Genomic DNA, 16,836 nt, shown 5'->3' with positions numbered 1-16,836 from the left:
ACAGTGGCACACCGTGATGTTTGAAGGGACCTTAAAGTGAAAGCAAAAATTATAATAGATAAAATTAAGTGTGCTTAAGTCCTAAACCCTGCAGCTATGGCCGTGAGAAGCATGGATGGGTGTGTGTGTATGTGTCGTTGTGAGTATAGGAGGCATGGATGGGTGTGTGTGTATGTGTCGTTGTGAGTATAGGAGGCATGGATGTGTGTGTATGTGTCATTGTGAGTATAGGAGGCATGGATGTGTGTGTATGTGTCGTTGTGAGTATAGGAGGCATGGGTGTGTGTGTATGTGTCGTTGTGAGTATAGGAGGCATGGGTGTGTGTGTATGTGTCGTTGTGAGTATAGGAGGCATGGATGGGTGTGTGTGTAGTTGTGAGTATAGGAGGCATGGATGGGTGTGTGTGTAGTTGTGAGTATAGGAGGCATAGATGGGTGTGTGTAGTTGTGAGCATTGGAGGCATGGATGGATGTGTGTGTGTAGTTGTGAGTATTGTAGGCATGGATGTGTGTGTGTGGGTGTGTGTGTGTAGTTGTGAGTATTGAAAGCATGGATGTGAGTGTGTACTTGTGGGTATTGGAGGCATAGATGTGTGTGTGTGTGTGGTATGGCTGGGTGTGTGTATTACAGGCATTGTTTGTGTGTGTGTACTTGAGAGTATTTTAGGGATGGATGTGTTTGAGTATGTGCGTGCGCATCTGTAGTTGTGAGTATTAGAGGCATGTGTGTGTGTGTGTAGTTGTGAGTATTTGCGGCATGGATGGTATTTGTGTAGTTGTGAGTATTGCAGGTAAGGAGGTGTGTGTGTAGTTGTGAGTATGGGAGGCAAGGATGTGTGTGTAGTTGTGAGTATAGGAGGCATGCATGGGTGTGTGTAGTTGTTAGCATTGGAGGAATGGATGTGTGTGTGTGTGTACTTGTGAGTATTGGAGGTGTGGATGGATGGGTGTGTGTGTTTGTGTAGTTGTGAGTATTGAAAGCATGGATGTGTGTACTTGTAAGTATTGGAGGCATAGATGTGTGTGTGTGTGTGTGCAATGGGTGGTTGTGTGTGTATTACAGGCAGGGATGTGTGTGTGTGTGTATGTGTGTGTGTGTTGTGAGTATTGGAGGCATGGATATGTGTGTGTGTAGTTGTGAGTATTGGAGTCATGGATATCTGTGTGTGTGTGTGTGTGTGTGTGTGTGTGTGTGTGTATTTGTGAGTATTGGAGGCATGGATGGTGTTTGTGTAGTTGTGAGTATTGCAGGTAAGGAGGTGTGTGTGTGTGGTTGTGAGTATGGGAGGCAAGGATGTGTGTGTGTAGTTGTGAGTATAGGAGGCATGGATGGGTGTGTGTAGTTGTTGGAGGCATGGATGTGTGTGTGTGGTGTTGTGTGTAATAAAACCTAAAATTGAGTGTGTTAAAGTTGTAAAGGCGTTAGCTTGTGACTTGAGATGGAAAGGCACACAATATAGTGTGAGACTAAATGTTGAAGGGAGGAGAGGCGTTGGTGGTTTTGTGGTATGGGCTGTTGTGGGTTATAAGACATAATGAGGTGTGCTAAAGTTGAATGAGGTGTGCTAAAGTCCAAAATGTAGCATGTACCGACCTGAGATGGGAAGGTACACAAAATAGTGTGTTAGAAGAGGTGTTGGTAGTGTAGTGGTATGGGGTCGTTGTGAGTATTGGAGTCATGGATAGGTGTGTGTGTGTATTATGATTGTAGCCATAGCTGTGTGTGTGTGTGTGTGTTTTGTTGTGATTATGGGAAGCATGGATGTGTGTGTGTGTAGTTGTGAGTATTGGTGGCATGGATGGGTGGGTGTGTGTGTGTGTAGTTGTGAGTATTGGATGCTGGAGTGGGTGGGTGTGTGTACTTGGATGTTTGTGTGTGTGTGTGGGTAGTTGTGAGCATGGATTGGTGTGTGTGTGTGTGTGTGTGTTTGTGTGTGTATATGTGTGTTTCGTAGTGATTATTGGAGTGATGGATGGTTGTGTGTTTGTAGTTGTGAGTATTGGAGGCATGGATGTGTGTGTATGTGTGTGTGTGTGGTTGTGATGATTGGAGGAATGGAGGGGTGTGTTTGTTTTGTGTATTGGAAGTATGGATGTGTGTCAGTGGGCAAACATACTAACCTGGTGCAATGTGTCCAGGGAGCGAGGCTGGGGGGGGGGGTGCGGCGTGTACGCTCTGCTAGAGGGTGAAGGTGGGCACGGGAGTGGCAGTTGGGGTCGTCAGGCAGCGTCTCCCGGTGTGTAATGTGTCCAGGGAGCAAGGTTGGGGGGGGGGGTGCGGCGTGTAGGCTGTGCTAGAGGGTCAAGGTGGGCACGGGAGTGGCAGCTGGGGGCGTCAGCCAGCGTCTCCCGGTGTGTAATGTGTCCAGGGAGCGTGGCTGGGGGGGGGGGGGGGTGCAGCGTGTAGGCTCTGCTACAGGGTGAAAGTGGCCACAGGAGTTTCAGCTGGTGTGGCAGGCAGTGTCCTGTGGGGGGTTGTGCGCTGAACGGGGCATACTAACCTGGTCTAATGTGTCCAGGGAGCGAGGCAGGGGGGTGGGGGGTGCGGCGTGTAGGCTCTGCTGGACGGTGACGGTGGGCAGGGGAGTGGCAGCTGGGGTTGGTAGGCAGCGTCTTCTGGGTGTTTGCTGCTGCTCCGTGCGCAGGGGCGTAACTATCATCTTCTGGGCCCCATAGCAAAATCCGGAAAGGGGCCCCCCACCTGTCACTAAAATGCCCCTCGGGGTGGCAGAAGAGAAAAGGATTTAAGAGCCAAAGAGGGTATCGCGGAGAGAGAGAGGGGTGGTTAGGGAGGGAGAGCGTTTAGAATCTAGATGGATGTGAGGCACAGGGGAGAACAGAGGAGAGGAAGAAAGAGAAGAGAGGTTAGATGGAGAGGGAGTGAGAGGTGGGGGTAGAAAGTGCAGCAGAGAAATAGAGTAACAGATAGAACAAAATGGGGGAGAGTGCAGGGGAGAGAGAGATTAGACCAGAGGAGAGAGAGAGTGCAGGATATAAAGAAATATAAAGGACAGGAGGGGGGTTAGACAGAGCAGGAGAGAGAGAGAGAGACAGAAACATGAGAGAGGTTAGACACCCCCCTCCCCCCCTTGCTCCTTCCAAGTCCCCATCTACGACCTCACCCTTAAAAATAAGTGCTGAAGTTTACCTCCAGCATTGAGGGAAGGTCTCCCTGTCGGCGCCGGGTCTTTCATTCGTCTGGGCAGCAGCATGGGTCCTCCTGCATGATTCTGCCGGGGCTAGTCACTAAATAGTGACATCGAGTCCCGATATGAGGTCAGAGGGGAGGGGGCTGGATCACCACTTCTCCCTCCGTCCCTTCACAGTCAGTCACACACAGTGCCGCTGACAGGGAAGGGTGTCCTGTCCGGGACAGCGCCAGGGGTCCTGGCACTGGCAGCAGCATGGGTCCTGCACGATTAACGCCGGGGCTGGTCACTAAAATAGTGACATTGAGCCCCGGCACCATCATAGGGGAGGGCGGGCTGGATCACGCACTGGCCGCCGCTGACAGGGAAAGGTGTCTGGGACAGCGCCGCTGACACTACCCGTGCGGCATTGCTCAAATAGAATAAATAGGTGCAGGGGGTGCCTGCAGAGCCCTCGGGCCCCCCAAAGGCCCGGGCCCCATAGCAATTGCACCCCCTGCACCCTCCATAGTTCCGCCACTGTCCGTGCGGGTGTGGGGGGTTGTGCGCAGGACTGTGCGTACTGCAGCTGGTGCGAGGTTGGGGGGGCGGGCTTGTTGTGTGGCTGGGCGGCGATGGGGAGTGGCGTGCGAGGAGGGGGCGGATAGGTGTGCAAGCTGGAGGCTGAGGGGGGGGGGGCATGGCGTGTAGCCGTGGGGCGGGCTTGTTGTGTGGCTGGGCGGCGATGGGGAGTGGCGGGCGAGGAGGGGGCGGATAGGTGTGCAAGCTGGAGGCTGAGGGGGGGGGGGCATGGCGTGTAGCCGTGGGGCGGGCTTGTTGTGTGGCTGGGCGGCGATGGGGAGTGGCGGGCGAGGAGGGGGCGGATAGCTGTGGAGAGCGGAGGGTTGTGTATTACGGAAGTTGGCATGTTTTGCATTGTGGCTGACAGTGACTATGGGCCTGTCAATCACCCGTGGAAGCCCGCCCACCGTTTGCTAGACTAATTGTGAGTGACGGATCTGGCTAAATATATAAGAGATATATATATATATATATATATATATATATATATATATGTGTATATATATATATATATATATATATATATGTATGGATGTGCTGCAACATGGAATGCAATCACAGGCAGCACTATAAAACAAACAACTTATAGTAATTCTACATAGTGTCTAGGAAATATTACACAAAAAGGAATACAATCCAAAAAGCACAAGTATATAGGAGCTAAAGGATACTGTATTTACAGGATATATATTATTTTGATTTTAACTAGAGATGTGCGGCGGCCACTTTTTCGGGTTTTGGTTTTGGTTTTGGATCTGGATCTCCCTTCGTGTTTTGGATCTGGATTGGTTTTGGCAAAACCACCCTTGTGGGTTTTGGTTTTGGTTTTGGATCTGGATATTTATGAAAAAATGCTAAAAATGGCTAAAATAACAGAATTTGGGCCTGTTTTTGCCCCTAAAGTATTATTAACCTCAATAACATTAGTTTCCACTCATTTCTAGTAAATTTTGATCACTTCACAGCTTACAAAATTGTTTTAATTTACTGTAGTTGGGCCAAAAGGGTATACCGAGGTAGCTGGATGACTAAGCTAAGCAACAGCAGTCGGCATCACATACATGTGGACCTTACACTTCCAACCTGGCAGAGCGGCACTGCAGGGGCAGACAGGGTGGCAGTTTAATAAACTATCCCAAAAAAAGAGAAATGCTCCAAACAGCAAATACAAAGAGGTATCGGCCTTGTCATTACTGGTGGTAGCAGCTTCAGCACTTCTATCAGGTTGCTGATCTCCCACTATTTCCTCCTCCATCATCCTCCAAAAATGTGTTTTTATTTTATTTATTACTTTTATTTATTTTTCTTACTTTACACTGGACACAGCCTGTCACACTGGACACAGCCCCTTGGACACTGGACACTGCCCCTGGACACAGCCCCTGGACACAGCCCCTGGACACTGGACACAGCCTGTCACCCTGGACACAGCCCCTGGACAATGGACACAACACAGCCTCTGGACACAGCTCCTGTACACTGGACACAGCCGTCACACTGGACACAGCCCCTGGACAATGGACACAGCCGTCACACTGGACACAGCCTCTGAACACCGCCCCTGGACACAGCTCCTGTACACTGGACAATGGATATATGTCACGCTGGACACTGGATATATGCCGTCACACAATGGTTAGATGTCACACTGGCCAATGGATATATGTCGTCACACTGGACACAGGATATATGTCGTCACACTGGACACTGGATATATGTCGTCACCCTGGACACTGGATATATGTCGTCACAGTGGACACAGGATATATGTCGTCACACTGGACACAGGATATATGTCGTCACACTGGACACTGGATATATGTCGTCACACTGGACACTGGATATATGTCGTCACACTGGACACTGGATATATGTCGTCACACTGGACAATGGATATATGTCACGCTGGACACAGGATATATGCCGGCACACATTACATGTCACACTGGACACAGGATATATGTTGTGACTTGTGACACTGGACACAGGATCTATTGTCGTCACACTGGCCACTGGATATATGTCGTCACACTGGACACAGGATATATGTCGTCACACTGGACACAGGATATGTCGTCAGTCGTCACACAGGACAGGACACAGGATATATGTCGTGAGTGACTCGTGACACTGGACAATGGATAAGATATAGGCCGTCACACTGGACACAGACCCTTGTAATACAGGGTTGCCGACTTGCACAAGATCCTCTCCGGGAGAAGCCCGGAGAGGAATATTTCATTACAAGTTCGGGGGCGGGGCTTAACGGTGATGTCATTAAGCCCCGCCCCCATTACGGCAAATAGCCGAAATATCTGATCTCCGTGGAGGGGGCGGGGCTAAAATGACACGATTGTGCCATTTTAGCTCCGCCCCCTCCTCTGAGACCCGCGGATTGCCGCAATCGGGGGGGCTCAGTGGGGGTCCCCCTGATTCCGGGAGGGTTGCCCACCCTTCCGGGGGCCGGGAGGGGGGACCCGATTTTCGGGAGACTCCCGCAAATTCCGGGAGGGTCGGCAACCCTGTTGTATTACTGCAGCCCCTGTACACAGTGTACTACTCAGCAGCACTGCAGCCCCTGCGTGTGAGCACTGCAGCACTGAGTTAGTTAGTTAAATCACAAAAAACACAGGGTTCAGGGCTAAATAAATCACAACACAGGGCTTAGGGCTAAATAAATCACAACAGGGCACGGGCCACAGGACAGCCCCTGGACAGTGGACACTGCAGCCCCTGCGTGTGAGCACTGCAGCACCTAGTTAGTTAAATCACACTACAGGGCTCAGGCCTATAAACAGTCACTGACTCTCAAGTCTACAACACAGGGCAGTGAGGGCACAGGGCAGGTCACGGAGCACAGCACAGCACAGGGCAGTGAGTGCACAGGGCAGGTCACGGAGCACAGCACAGGGCAGTGAGGGCACAGAGCAGGTCACGGAGCACAGCACAGGGCAGTGAGGGCACAGGGCAGGTCACGGAGCACAGCACAGGGCAGTGAGGGCACAGGGCAGGTCACGGAGCACAGCACAGCATGGAGCACATGGCACGGAGCACAGCACAGGGCAGTGAGGGCACAGGGCAGGTCACGGAGCACAGCACGGAGCACATGGCACAGAGCACACACGGAGCTTCCCAACCACCCTCTTCCCTCTCCAAGATTGGAGTGAAGATGGCGGGGCGCGCGTGCGTCTTTTATAAGATCCCGCTCCCGCGAGAATCCGACAGCGCGATGATGACGTTCGGCCTCGTTATTGGTCTGGAATTCAGACGGGAACTCCCGAGCCGGCTCGGATCTGGCCCGGATCCCCGATATTCGGATCTGTCGGATCTCGGGGATCCAGACCCACTCATCTCTAATTTTAACTATGACTTTTTTTCATAATTCCTGTTTTTTGTATTGTATATGTGTATACGGTTTTGCTTTTAAAAGCATAGCTCTTTTATATTTCTGAGACTGCTTTTGCAAGAAGCCACAACCTTATGATACACAACTCACAAATCCTAACATGAAGTAAAGGGGGAAATTTACTAAAGGAAATTTGTAAAAATTAGGTGTATTTGTATCCAGAAATACACTTTTTTTTTACATTTACTATCCCGAAAATACGGCAATTCGTATTCGTATTGATAGCACATCAATACGAATACGAATTGCCGTATTTTCGGGATAGTAAATATCAAAAATAAGTGTATTTCTGGATACAAATACACCTATTTTTTTACAAATTTCCTTTAGTAAATTTCCCCCAAAGTAACTATTGCAAAGTGAATGATCACATTTAAGGAATAGAAGATAAAAAACCACATGCTTTCCATGTATACCAATTTGGCAGGTACAGTACACCAGTCTATTCAGTAAGGTAATGTTTCCTCACAATCACATTAACTGTGCAATTTTGGTTGCCTGCAGTCAAAACAAATACGATTCTTTATAGAGATGGGAAGGAATCATCATAGAACTGTGCCTACAATACAATACTGTCCTATACTTTAAGAATGGATCCAGGTCTTACCTCTCTCCAGCATGCGCTGTCTCATTGCTGGATTGCTGGTATCACTGCTGGAAATACATCCTAGAAGGGAGGAGCAGAGGCTTCAGATTTCAACATCCCAAAACACGTTTGGACAGGACGTGCTATGATTTACTTCATAGCATTTTCACTACATGAGCAATGTTTTATTGACAGACCAGAGCTATCTGTGGGCTGTTTAACTATTTCTATTCTTCTTAGTGTTTGTTATTCTAAATGTTCTTATAAAGAAAATATGTGATATTGTAACGGAACGGTCCAGACAGCGCGCCACCACTAAGAATCGCAGGACCCGGGACAGACCTTCAGTCCGCTCCCCCCCACCCCCCTAGTACCGTTATGGCCGCCCCCCACCCCGAGTACCATTACTTACCAAGCTGCGGCTGCGCATCTCCTCGGGAGCGCACACACTGCACAGTGCAGCCTGCAGAGCGCCGAGACCCTCTGTGTCCTAGGCTCGGCGCTCTGCCGGTTGCACTGTGTATTGTGCGTGCCTGGCTGGGGCGCAGCCGGGTGGGTGGTGGTGTGCGGCTATGGGGTGGGGGGGTGTCACAGTGCCGCTGTGGGCAGCTGCCCGTGCCCCTCCAGAGGCCGGGGCCCAGGACAGCTGTACCCACAGCACCCCCCAGTCAGCGGCCCTGTTTCAAAGAATCCAATAAGTACAAGTCATTGAGCGCTTAATCTGTTTTGTTTGTGTATTCCGTTTTGATGATCATGTAATATGAGAGTTCAGATTATCTTGTGACTGTCTCCAGTGGATGCCTGAACATATTCCACCCTCTTTTCCCTCAGTGGTGCACGCATGGGGGGTTTCTGAGTACCCAGAATCCCCCCCAGGAGTCTAAGGGCCCTAAGCTGAAAGCTGAGGGTCTCCTCTTTCCATGGGTACAAGAATTTTAAAAATCAGCCCCTGGGAACCGGAGATATCTGATTTCAAAGCAGTGGTCCCCATCCAAGCCTGTTAATTGCTCTTCCCAGTCAGATATTTCAGGTTCTGTCTGACTTAGAGTTTTTCTAAGGGTATATTCTAAAAGCTGGGACTCCCCCCCCCCCCCCCCCCCCCCCCTTTGAGGGACACTAGTAGCTTGTCTCTACTGTTCCCAGAACCAGAGATATCAGCCTTCCAGCAGCTGGTTACTGCTCCAGCTCCACACACCTGGTATGTACTTTTATATGCTCGTTGGCAGATTGCTCTGCCTCCTGAACTCTGATCCCCTAGTCCCCAATACCATTTGGTAGGTAGTTTTCAATTCCATTAAAATGTAAGAAATCTATTTTTGGGAACTGGAGATATCTGCAGTCAAGCAAGCTGTCCTCTCACCAGTAAATTATGATGAATAAGCCCACTCCACTATACACCCCTCCTCTGCATATTAAACATCCTCTACCACCCTGGAAGTTATGTATCAGGGCCCCTTCATTCAGCCAAATGCCCCCTTCTCCCACCCCATCTCCCACCCCATCTCCCACCATCTGTGCAGTAAAGGGGTAATTGGTGGAAATTACTCATCTAGGCCCTACATGCTGAGCGGTTGATATAATACCCCCTACCACCCGCGGGACATCAAAGCTTCCCCCACCCCTACTGCTGGAGGATCGGTAGGGCCCCCAATACATTGCTATGCCCAGGGGTCTACTGCTGTGGATGCCCCTGTATGTATATATAAATATATATATATTTTTTTATTATTATTATTATTATTTATATACATGTGGTCTATCTATAATACTTTAACTGACCCGGCATATACTGGGTCACCTAAGGGCTTTTTCACACACTCTGGCTCCTGCCGGGCTATGAAAACCAAGCACACAGCAGTTAAGAATAGAGAGGATGACCACAGCCCGGCAGCCGTCCCTCCCAGTGGTGGGATCCGGCTGTAACCGGGCGGCTGGGCCGTGGCCGTCCTGTCTGAATGGACACAATCATGTCCATTAGTAACTACTGTGCAAGGCTTCTGGCCGTGCGGGATTTTGCCATCCGGTAGGAGCCGGAGTGTGTGTAATAGCCCTAAGGGCTATTTCGAACTGTCCGGCTCCTGCCGGACGGCGAAATCCCGCACGGTTTAAAAGCCATGCCGTCACCATCTTCTCTTTTGACATTTTTTCTCTTATGTTATGTATTAAAAATCTATGATGCATTATGTTATGTATATTTTTGTTGTGTAAATGTCGATTTTGATTCTATGCGATCACTAAGCAGTAGCAGTTCTACTGACAGGAAGCCGGCATTTGAGGGCGTAAACATGGCGTTTTCTGGTTGTATTTGAAAAAATGCTGGGTGCTAAGGTATTTTGAAGGTGGTCTCTAAAGGTCCATACACACTGGGCGACTATGCCCAGCGTGTATGGAAAGCGATGATGCCAATCATCGCTGTGGGGAAAGCCGCTCAGTGCATACACAATGAGCGGCTTTCCCCCTACCCTGCGCCGACGGAGGGGGGGAGGACGGTGGTGCATAGCTCAGTGTTATGCAAAGCCGCCCTGAAAGCCGCTCATCTGCTGGTATAACCAGCAGATGAACGGCTTTCCTGGCGATGATGCAGGAGCACGCAGCAGCGCTCATCGCTGGAGCATACACACTGGGCGGCTTTGAGTTAAAAGCCTCTCAAACTGGGTGTTTTGAGCGACTTTCAGCTCAAAGTTGCCCAGTGTGTATGGGCCTTTACACTAGGACCCTAATTTGGAAGGGTTTGCATACATATCCAGTTGTGGAACACCTATGCAGGATTGGCATTGCAAATATGCAGAACAGAGCAGGTTGAACTAGATGGACGCAAGTCTTTTTTCAGCCTTACCTACTATGTAACTATGTAAGAGCATGTGGTGCTCCCTAAGCTGCAGCCTGACTAATAGGCTGCAGTAGTTTGAGAGTGTAAAGTGGGCAGTATTCTAGAAAATGGAGGCTTGTTACTCCAGTTTTCTGGGAGTGGCGAGGCTGGAGTCTGGATGCCTCTCATGACAAAGACTTCTGGCCTAGGCTACAGAATGTCAAGAGCTAATCTGTGGGCCTGTATTCCAATCCTATGATGAGTCCATTCAGAAATGATTGCAACATAAGCACATTTCAACATCTGTGTACAGTAATTAGACAAGTATTTTTCACGTCAGCATATATCAAAAATAGTTACAACAAAAGCACAATAAAAAAATCTGTTATTGTTATCAACATGAAAATGTATTATGATAAACTAGGATAATCCCTTGGATGACAATTGCATGTCTTGATTTATACAGCAAATTTGGGTACTTTATATGTTAGCCGGGCGCCCGGCTACGCTACGTTGACAACGTAGCTTTGGCTACGTTGTCAGCGTAGCCATTGCCAGGTGGCCGGCTAAGCAGCGGGCGGGTGGTGAGGCTGCGGGCAGGAGGGGGCGGATGGTGAGGCGGCGGTGACGGGGGACGGTGGGTGGGTGGCGGTGACGCGAGCGGGAAGGGTGGGCGGGTGGCGGTGACGCTATGCGGCCGCTGGGGGAGCATCACATGTTTTCCCGGCTCCCCCAGCGGCACTAGCTAGTCACCTTTGCCATCGATGGTCCCCCAGCCACCTTTGCCATCGATGGTTGCCATCAATGGCAAAAGTGCAACTGACCATCGATGGTGTATAAGTATGCAATTGATGACCATCGATGTTTTTTCACAACGATGGTCATCCAGGGATGGGCATCATTGCCTTTGCTATCGATGGTTGCCATCGATGGCAAAAGTGCAACTGACCATCGATAGTGTATAAGTGCAATGGATGACCATCAAAGTTTTTACACATCAATGGTCATCCAGGGATGGTTATCGTTGCCTTTGCCATCGATGGTTGCCATCGATGGCCAAAGTGAAACTGACCATTGATGGTGTATAAGTATGCAATGGATGACCATCGATGTTTTTACACATAGATGGTCATCCAGGGATGGTGACATCGATGGTGGGAAACCATCTGGTTCTCCCCCATCGATGTCAAAACTATTAGACATTGGCCATAAACCATCAATGTTTTGTTAACATCCCTAAGCGCTGGGACTGTCATGGCGGACTCACGGAGAGCATTTTCCCATTATCCACGTCATATCCCCACTATCCACATCATACCTCCACTATCGACGTGGGCGTGTAGTTAATTTTATAAAGTGTTGCAAGCGCAGCGAGCCACTGAGCTCAAAGTGTGGTGAGCGCTCGCCGCGCTTTATAAAATTAACTCCACGCCCACGTGGATAGTGGAGGTATGACGTGGATAGTGGGGATATGAAACATTATGCTTCAAATACGTAACTTACGTAGTTTACGTACCACCGCCCCACGCGACCTCACTGCGCTCACCACGCTTCGGGTTGGCGTTGATCGTGGGGTGGCGTTAACAATGGGGGGGGGGGGGTTATTTGACCCATCAGGGTGGCTATACAATTAAATTTGGGGTCTGGGGGGCATTTAACATTGAGTACAATGTAAAAATCGGGTCATGCGATGCGACCGATTTTTCAGACCTGATGGAATACAATTGAAATCGTGGGCGCCGTGCTAGGAAACAAGTACCAAGCAGTGCATTGAAACACTGGGTTACAGCAGTATATAGTGGTAATATCTGTAATAAGCACAGATCATAGTCAGGTTAGTTCTGTAAGATCCAACCAATCTCCATGCAGTGGCGGGCTGGGCAGGGGGGCAGGGTGCCAGTTGCCCCCCAGGCCAGCACACTGTACCTGTTTGGGGCCGCAGGTGTGTGCTGCGCTTGCACATTCATGTGGCCGGGAGACATTGCAGCCTGTGCTCCTCGCTGCACTGACAGCCGTTCAGGGCTGGTGCAGTCTGTTGTTCAGGGACAAGTCACAGCGCAGCCAGGACGGAGCTTAAACAGCTGCAATACTTGATTACTACTAGGGCCAGCCCCTCTCCTGGGACCAGCCACCAATGAGCAAAGCTCCCATACAGGCTGGCCCCTCCCCTTCTGTGTCTCGACCTCCTACTCTTCTCTCCTCCCGGGCAGCATGAAATGAATCCTGCTCCCTCCCTTCTCCACCCTGTACAGAAGCTGCTGCCTTCCTAGGTGAGTTCTTTGGTTAGAAAGAGTCATGTGTAGGCATAGGCGAATGTAGGGGGTGGTCCGGGGGTGCACAGGACCACCCATTAGCCCATTATGTAGCTGAGGGATGGGGCTTTCCAACGAGCCCAGCCCCGTGTCTCTAGCCCCCTGGGAACCAGAGATACGGCCAAGCAAACCTGGAACGTTTTCCCTATAGGATAACATGGGACCCGCTAATTCCAACCCCCACCCAGTTCAACGGCTGCCAGTTCCCCCTTTGGCATCACTGAAGCTCGACGTTGATCTCAGTCGAACCCAAATCGCTGGTCCTTCAATCTGATACCAGGCTGGATCCATATGGGTTAATTGGTTCCAGGGATATTGAGGTTAAACCGTTTTTTTTTTTTTTTCATTTCTTAAATGTAATTTCATGACTGTTTATGTTTTTTGAGGGCAGATTTCTCTGTAACCAAACAGCCCAGTTTCACGGGACCAAAATCATTCGAAGCCAACTCAAAAGTTCTTCAATATGATACTGGTCTCATGTAAATGGGTCAGTTGGTTCCGAAGATATAGCTGGTTGGTTAAAGGGGGGTAGGGAGAGGGGAGTGGTTGTCTCTCCCCCTAACACCAGAAAATGCAGGGACTAGGCTGGTGTATAAGGGGTCAGCCTGGGAATGTCCCTGCATGATCCTGGGACCATATTCCCAGGTAAATCCCTGCATTTTCTGTTGTGAAAGGGGTATTATTTCAAACAGCCGTGACCTGCAGTGCTCTGAATACAGCCGGGCAGCCCCCTGCTCTCTGCCCAGCTGTCAATGACTGACACCCCTGCAGCTTCCGCACTAATTCTTCTCCACTTTTCACCTCAGCCCGCCCCCCCTTTAATCACATGGTGCCGGCGCCCGGCGTGCTCCCCCCCCGACGTCATGCACAACAACAGCGCGCACAATATTTCAAAGGGGACACCAGGAGGGGAGTGGGAGCGTGCTCTGCGCTGCGCTCTGCTCCTCTCCCCATAGAAGGAGCTGCACCGCTCTCCATCTCTCCCTGCAGCAGCAGCGAATGCTTATATAAAAATTTGCAGTAAGTGGCACTTTTGGGGGCATTGCTTAAGGAATGCTACAAGTGGCGGTATGTGGGGGCATTACGCATAATGTGTGGCTTAATGTGTAAGGGGCATTACGGTGTGCAGCATCATGTGTAAGCGGCATTATGTGTGCAGCATCATGTGTAAGGGACATTATGTGTGCAGCATCATGTGTAAGGGACATTATGTGTGCAGCATCATGTGTAATGGGTACTATGGTGCGCGGCATCATGTGTAATGGGTACTAAGGTGTGCGGCATCATGTGTAATGGGTACTATGGTGTGCGGCATCATGTGTAATGGGTACTATGGTGTGCGGCATCATGTGTAATGGGTACTATGGTGCGCGGCATCATGTGTAATGGGTACTATGGTGCCATCAAGCAAGAACCCCCTAGCAATGAGCACGTAGGTAAGCAGCACTTACGTGGCAAATCTGTAATGTGCATTCTGGTTTGTTATATAATATGTAATGGGCATCATGATGTGTGGCACAATTTGTAATGGGCATCATGATGTGTGGCACAATGTGTAATTGGCATTACGGCGTGTGGCTTTATGTGTAATGGGTATTACGGAGTTTGCTAAAATGTGTAATGGGCATTACTGTGCATGGTCTAAAGTGTAATACCACACCCCTTTTTGTGATGCCACGCCTCCTTCCCATTAGGCCACTCCCCCTTTTTCGAGCGCGGCTACGCCGCGCAAAGCTCCACCTACTATTATGTCTGGATCTAGGACCACCCATTACCATAATTCTAGATTCGCCTATGTGTGTAGGGTTATGTGAGTGGGAGTGTAATAACCAGCACATGTGGTAATGTTATACATGTATATATAGTAAATACCGTAAGTTAATGAACTATGGTCCCTCATAGAGGGAATAAAATATTAGAAACCAGAGACTTTTTTACAGAAAAGTATGTGAGTGTCATCAGAGACTGTTAGGTGAACTGAAATGCCCCTCACTTTAGGCATCTTGGACTAGTCTGTTTGCTTAGTCCATGCGAAGGAATCACGGACTGAACTATTTCTCCTGCCACATAGGGGAGAAAATCTCTGAGAACAGCCACTGTGAAGTACTAATAAAGTTGGGGAGCTCATGCCACAAATCCGCATGCAGAGGCATAAAAAAAAGGCAGGGGGCCGTTTGGAGGTGACAGTTGACCAGTTAGAGAGGAGAGAGACTGCAGAGCGGCACAATATAGCTGAAATGGAGAGCTGCTGTGTAAAGCAGAGTAACGCAGTATAGAGGAAGCAGAGAGCGGCTGCTGGGACAGGAAGGCCGGAGAGAACTTGGAGAGGTGATACTTATCTGCCCGAAATCCGGTGACCGGGTGCCGGAGCCTATCGCACTCTGGTCCGCCAGGAGGCGTGACACCACTCGCTGAGCGGACTCGGAATCGCGGGCAGAATCATTAAAGTAAGGAGTGACACTGAGGGGCGCAAGAGTAAACATTACAGCAGGAGGCGGGCTGTAGACGGTGGAGGAATGTGGCTGAAATCCAGGCAAGTAGCTGAGACCAATTGCCCTAGAGGTGGGTGGTAACTGAGGCGAGGCCTTGGAGAAAGAAACCAAGGGTAAGCGTTTGAGGCTGAGAGGGGGAGGAGAGTGCTGTGACGCAGTTAGGCCCCCATGGCTGTCAGTGGAGTGGAGCCCCGGAGGTGTGCTGACGAATAGCATCATCAGTTAACCCAGCGGTGAGCAGTTGTACCCCTACCCCTGCCTCCATCCCCCTGGCTAGTGAGCTGTCTATAGAAGTTAGCAATTGCAATACAGTGAGGTGTTGGTGAGATTTGCCCAGCATAAGAAGAGCCGGAGTATAAGTACTATTCCAAATAAAGTAGCCAAAGATTTATAGTGCAAAACGTATAGTCTTGAGACCCTGCATAAGGAGATAGCAAAGTATAAATTGCCAGTCGCAGAACTACAAGTGTCACACTAAACAGTTGAGAGGCTGGAGTCCTAGAGAGGAGCACCGTTATACAGTTCACAGTTCCATAAATATTGCAAAGAGGCGAAATAGATAGAGATAAAGTGATGAAGCAGTGGAATAAAGAAAGACGAACTTTGCTAAGGATGTTATACAGTTAGATATTTATTCTACCTATAAAGGAAAGCATTTAGTGATGATTGACAAAACACTTGCCTGCAAGGAAAAGGGTTTTATACTTCAGGGTCTTCTCAGCTTCTGCAAATAAAAGTCAGACAAAGTAAAGCAAAGTCTTGTTCAAAGTGTGGGATTACAAGCTGGAAACAATAGGTTAATATTCCTTCTGTTGTAACCAACAAAGACTAGGAACTCGACATATTATAGGATAAGATAATCCATTGTTGCAAGAGTAGTTCTACCTTAAGGAGAGAATCGTTGTGAGGAGCAGTGCACAGTGTATACTCAGAACTTTGGGAGTTAATAGGATAGACTGTTACAAAATCTTTTGGGACTCAATTTATGCTGTTAGCAGAAGAGTGAAATATGCGTTTTAATGTGGCAATGCCGACTACAGTATATTAGTTGTAAATGTGTATTGTAATTGAGACGTTAGATGTATGCAAGTGAATTTTTGTCATATTCACTGTGGGTTAACTATTGTTATTAGCTATTTGATCTATAAAAATTCTAATGTATTGCTAGGAAATGGTAAATTTAATTTAATTTGTTTTATGTTGCAATTTCTTGTTGCATAACCTGTTGAAGTGGAACTATTATATACTTCGCAAATATATAAATGTATTCATAAATAAATACTTCATTATAAACTAAAAACCTGTTTATACTTACCGACAATGGAATAATCCTGGAAGTGGAAGAGGAAAGAAGAAGTATCCTGCAAAATAGAAAGGCAGAGAAACATTAGAATAAAATTCCAGTTTATTACAAGGAATTTTCGTGGCGTCACGAACAGGATATGGATAATTAATTGTGCGCAAGGGGAAAACTAAAAGAAAAAAAAATGTCTCAGGAACAAGCGTCAGCTTCTGGAGCCC

General features: G+C 48.8%; 1 protein-coding gene across 1 annotated transcript in view; it reads right to left on the bottom strand.

Moving 5' to 3' along the window:
* LOC146060769 (interleukin-1 receptor type 1-like) overlaps positions 1 to 16,836 on the bottom strand; it is an 88,581-nt gene that overhangs the window by 61,027 nt on the left and 10,718 nt on the right. The window contains exons 2-4 of the mRNA XM_083174387.1: positions 16,631 to 16,676; positions 15,998 to 16,039; positions 7,724 to 7,783 (exon numbers count right to left, since the gene is read on the bottom strand). The gene's annotated coding sequence lies outside the window, so the exon portion shown is untranslated. The remainder of the gene's footprint in view (positions 1 to 7,723; positions 7,784 to 15,997; positions 16,040 to 16,630; positions 16,677 to 16,836) is intronic.

The sequence above is a fragment of the Crinia signifera genome, chromosome 2 (assembly GCF_055691185.1).
Source record: "Crinia signifera chromosome 2, ASM5569118v1, whole genome shotgun sequence".
Taxonomy (NCBI): Eukaryota; Metazoa; Chordata; class Amphibia; order Anura; family Myobatrachidae; genus Crinia; species Crinia signifera.
Note: the sequence above shows the minus strand (reverse complement) of the source record. Positions and strands in the feature narration are given on the sequence as shown.